This window comes from Rutilus rutilus, assembly GCF_951802725.1.
Source record: "Rutilus rutilus genome assembly, chromosome: 18".
Classification (NCBI taxonomy): domain Eukaryota; kingdom Metazoa; phylum Chordata; class Actinopteri; order Cypriniformes; family Leuciscidae; genus Rutilus; species Rutilus rutilus.
In genome coordinates this window covers 12,048,432-12,053,999 of record NC_140231.1, presented here as the reverse complement: position 1 = coordinate 12,053,999, position 5,568 = coordinate 12,048,432, and positions in this window count along the sequence as shown.

Below are 5,568 nucleotides of genomic sequence, written 5' to 3'. Positions count from 1 at the left end.
TGGCAGTAGCGAAGGCCATTGGGTTCAAAAGGTTTGACAATAGCGAAAGGCCTGTAACGCTCATACTTTAGCATCTTTACGCTTTGCACACATTGGATCTTATTCACTCAACACGAACAAAACAAATAGTGTAAAAACGTTCATAAAACCTCAATGCGAGAGTCAATGCGACCATTTACGTAATGTGTATTTATGCGTTCCAAATTATTTGGAAAATGTGTTCCACTTGTGTTTATTGATTTGAGGCCCATAGTCTTTAAACACTAGGAATTTCTATTCAAAGGTGAAGCTTGTAATCTCTGAACTAAAAATGATAATAATAATGACACTCCCCGACTGCCATTGGTCAGATAATAGAAAGCCCTGCCCCCAAACTACCATAACTTTCAAAGCAAAATCTGCATCTGAAATCACATACTTCCCTACTGTATGTCCAAATATTGTACAGTATTTATAAAATAGTAGTTGAAAAGTACAGTAGTCAACATTTTAAGTGGATCAAAACCTTTCGTCAGAGTTGTACATGAATTTTGAACAATACCCGTTCTTGTCTTAGGACAACTTTGATGAACTTTTTTTAATCCACTTCTCGGCGTCACTTTTTAACGCACAGGGATCAAGACGCATAATTCTTTGCATTTGTAAAAGTAGACATGATTTTATAAATATTTATAGACTACTTTTATATTTTGGAGCAACTAACCCCACTTCTACCCTAAACCTACCCATCTCTAAACAATATAAAACACGTAACAAGGAAATAAAAGTACATTAATTGCAAAAACTGACCAAAAACAGTATACAAGTATTAACTCATGTTGCATTCCAAGTCTACTGAAGCCATACGATATCTTTATGTGAAGTCAACAGAGTGGATCTTAATGCTTTAATCGCTGAAATGATCCCGCCGCTCCGTGAATGCATGCAGTCATATCTCATTCAAAAGATACACCCGACTCTTTAGCATGACGCAATTGGTCACGAGACATACGAGAGCCAATGCCATTTTACAATCAAAGCTGACGTAACGTTTCTTCGGTCGGCAATTTTTGAATTTGTGCATGATCTACGGCTGATGGAGACGGTCCTTTCTTCACACAAATCAATCCTTTGGCCTCAGAACACTTGGGATATTTGTACTTTTTGAATAAATTGTGCCTGTAGTCGTATCTGCCTGTTATATCCTGTGTTTTATATTACATAATACACAAATGGGTAGGTTTAGGGGTGGGGTTGGGTGACGTATTCAAACTTATCTAAAAAAAACAATATATATATATATATAAATGTAAATAAAATTATGCTGGCTGATTAAATTGAGAATCACACTCCAACATGTCATAATGGCAAAATTATAACCTAATATTTATGTTCATCATGACGATAACATTCCCATGCCCAATGCGCCCATGTAAGATGCTATAGGTTTCTCATTGAAAGTAATGGGGTACCCTGTGCTTCGAAAAAATTACGCTAAATGGGTAGCTACCCTGTGCGTTAAGTGACCAAGTGTCAATGTGTGACGAGTTGTGAGTGAGAATGTGTTGGATGAACACTTTATTAAAGGGATAGTTCACTTTGAAATAAAATTTTGGTATGTTTTAGCTTACCTCAAGGGCATCCAAGATGTAGGTGTCTTTTTTTCCGCAGTAGTTTCAATTTTGATATTTTTAGGTCAAACCGTTCTTGTCTGTCAGTCATATAATGCAGGTCTATGGTCACCACCTCAAAGAGCATGCACAGAGTCCAAATTAAAACAATTCCCCATCGTCCAAATTAAACAATTCCCCATCGTAAGTACACATTAATGGCCTAAGACACGAAACGAGCGGTTTGTGTGAGAAAACGAACAGTATTTATATCGTTTTTACCTCTTATACACAGCCACGTCCAAGTGATCTGATCTGACGTGTACGCAGACTGGTGCATAGATATATACACTAGATGTCGCCTTGTCTACGGCAGTTCATTGGAACGAATGTCTTTAAGGCGACATCTAGTGTATATATCTATGCACCAGTCTGCGTACACGTCACACACCAGGATGCGCGCGCGCGCCCTCAGATCACTTGGACGTGGCTGTGTATAAGAGGTAAAAACGATATAAATACTGTTCGTTTTCTCACACAAACCGCTCGTTTCGTGTCTTAGGCCATCAATGTGTACTTACAATGGGGAATTGTTTAATTTGGACGACGGGGAATTGTTTTAATTTGGACTCTGTGCATGCTCTTTGAGGTGGTGACCATAGACCTGCATTATATGACTGACAGACAAGAACGGTTTGACCTAAAAATATCAAAATTGAAACTACTGCGGAAAAAAAGACACCTACATCTTGGATGCCCTTGAGTTAAGCTAAAACATACCAAAATTTAATTTCAAAGTGAACTATCCCTTTAACCCATGGCGCCACAGGAGACGATTTGTGAAGCGACAACTAACACTGGTAGATCCCATGACAATGACAACATGATGGATCTAACCGCAGAACCTGATTCCACCAAGTGCAACATGTTTCTGGATCAACATCTTTGTTGATTCTGGAACAGCATTTTAATCAACCAATCAGATTTGAAGTACAAGTTTACAGTTTATGTCAAGTTTAGGCTTACAACCAGGGTTAGGTGCTTCTACATCAGTGTTATTCACCTGTCATTTCCCTCTGATGTTAGGGATAACTTATGGGTAGGGTTAAATTTTGTTGTTAAAAATGTTGTTCCAGGGTCAACAAAACATGTTAATGTATCGAACTCAGCAAAAAAGGACGTTTTATATATAGTATGCTATATAGTATGTATGCGTGTAGTATAAATACAATTAGTGCATACTACATCCGGCATGTTGGCATTGTCATGTGATCTGTGACTTTACGGATCCTCTCCCATAGCCTCATTGAATAGTAAAGCGTCTATCTATGCACACTTCAAAATCTCTGCAGAAGTAGCAAGTCATCCCGTTATTTGTTTTTATGAATACTGCAAATTTGCATGTACTACTAATTTGATGTACTACCTCTCGCATACTATTAGCAGGGAAATAGGCATATTGCGATGCAGGAACTGCGTTACACTTTTCGGGGAAATCAGCTTGAATGTCTTAAAGGGGTGGTTCAGGATTTTCAACATCGGACCTCATTTTCAAGTGAGCCTGTTTGTCATTCATCAGTGGAGACAGTTTTCAAAAAAATTCATCCAGTCCTTACTTTTGGATAGTTCGCTGGTGCTAGGCTAGCGCGAGTCAACGGTAGATGCGTTAGCCTGCCATTAAAAACAGTTTTACCCACTCCACAGTACACCAAAAGCAAATAAATTATATAACGCCAGACTATCGATGTAAATGTATGTTGAGAGAATAATGTTAGAATTCAAACTACACTTGCATCTCAATGATCCCATTACATTTACAGGAACTAGTTTCTCAGCAGTGGCGGAATTTTACTTTGCTCCAGTTAGTACTGCGCCGAAAAGTAAACACAGAAAAGAAGCGCACTACAGTCGGGACGTCTAGCTAGCTAGTAGGAGTCTCGGTTGCCTAGGTAACTTAATATCACTCCGCCGCTGCTGTAGACTGTGCTAATAAACACAGGGAACAAAGTATAACTATTGCAATGCGATGAAAGGGTAGTTTGATTTCTAAAATTATTCTCTCAACAGACATTTATATCGGTAGTCTGGCGTTATAACTGATTTGCTTTTGATGTACTGTGGAGTGGGTAAAACTGTTTTTAATGGCAGGCTAACGCATCTACCGTTGACTCGCGCTAGCCTAGCACCAGCGAACTATCCAAAAGTAAGGACTGGATGAATTTTTTTGAAAACGGTCTCCACTGATGAATGACAAACAGGCTCACTTGAAAATGAGGTCCGATGTTGAAAATCCTGAACCACCCCTTTAAGCTGTCTTTTCACTGCACACAACATTTGAATGCAAGTCAAGTAGCAATTCACTTTTTGGATCTCCGCGAGCTTTTACCTTAACTGTGGTCGAACGAATAATCGAATACAAATAGTAAAAGCTATGCATTTACAGTAGGACAAATGACCACCTGTACTTTTGGATAAAACATATGGACACAACCTTAATAAAGTATAAATATTAAATGAATAATTATGTCCTTCTTTATCGATAACCGTACATTATCACAAACAATTGACAGTAAACAAAAAAGTATTGTTTAATGCCTATTGGATTGAATTGAATGCATCACATCTGATTGTTTGGATTGGATTTGAAAATTACGCATTTGCAGAAAATTGGCTCACTATGCAACCTCTGTGTGACTCTCCATAGGAAATGAATGACTTCTGGTCTGTTGTATGCAGTGCAAAGGTGGATTGACTTAGTTGACCAGGAGAAAGTATTCGAACATAAAAAAAAGGAGAGAGAGAAAAAATAAAAAGACATTCCCTTTAAAAGTAAACATTTGCTATGTTGTCACCTCCTGTGGTGTCAGAATGTGATGATTATCAGAAATCCCAAAGAAAGCAAAAATGTATTTCTGAGCTCTTCGAAATATGCTTAAAGGTGTATCCAAGCAACTTACATAGAACAGGCAATATTTATTTCAAGTATTTGTTCTATAGGAGGTGTTCAGATCAAAGACTAGATATACAAAGATGGTTCACTCATAATACTGTGGCTGCATCTGAAATTGCATACTATATAGTAGGTAAAAAACAGTATGTGACGAAAGTAGCATGTCCGAATTCACAATACTCATAAAACACTAGGAGAAAAGTCCCCGGATGACCTATTACTTCCACTGAGATTCTGAAGTGTGCATATGATGGACACTTTACTATCCCATGAGGCCACAGGAGAGATTTGTGATTGGCATTGAAGCAACGCACATAATAATGACAACATGGTGAATGTCGTACATCCAGATTACTTTAATGCTACACACATTCATACTATATAGAACATACTTTTTTAGCGGTCATGAAGTAATTACTTATTCAAAGTATGCGATTTCGGATGCAGCCTATGAATGGGGGAAACTGCAATGTGTGCAATATGGCGGTAAATTCCCGCCTTCTTAATAAATTAACCAATTAGCAGTTGGTAAAGTCACTCCATCACTTTAGCTGCCGTTAGAAGCTCTGCTTTCCCATAGAAACTGGAGACTCGTACTTGGGACTGCACATGCGCATTGGTTTGACCAACCGGAAATATATGCTTCTTAACGCCATTTGAGCATAAGAAACAACATTTATGATGCAGTTCATGTCAGACTTTATTGGTGACTTCAAATATGAAATTTAACCTTAAGCTTGGAGAATGTTGTTTCCCCATTCAAAGAGATAGGCCCTGTCCCAAATGGAACAAGCACTCGCGGTCTTCCTCTGAGTCCGCACTTTCGTGACGTAATGCCGCTTTGACTGACGGGAAGAAGTCTGCTGCGGAGTCCGCATCAGCGGCGCAAATCGACCACATGGGGGCGCTCGCGAGCACCCTTCTGAGATCTAAAAATGAGAAATGGGACACACTGCGGTCTCACGGACTTAACGGACACGCGCACGCGGCAGCCCTTGTAAGTCCACAAGACCTAAAGTGCACATGAAG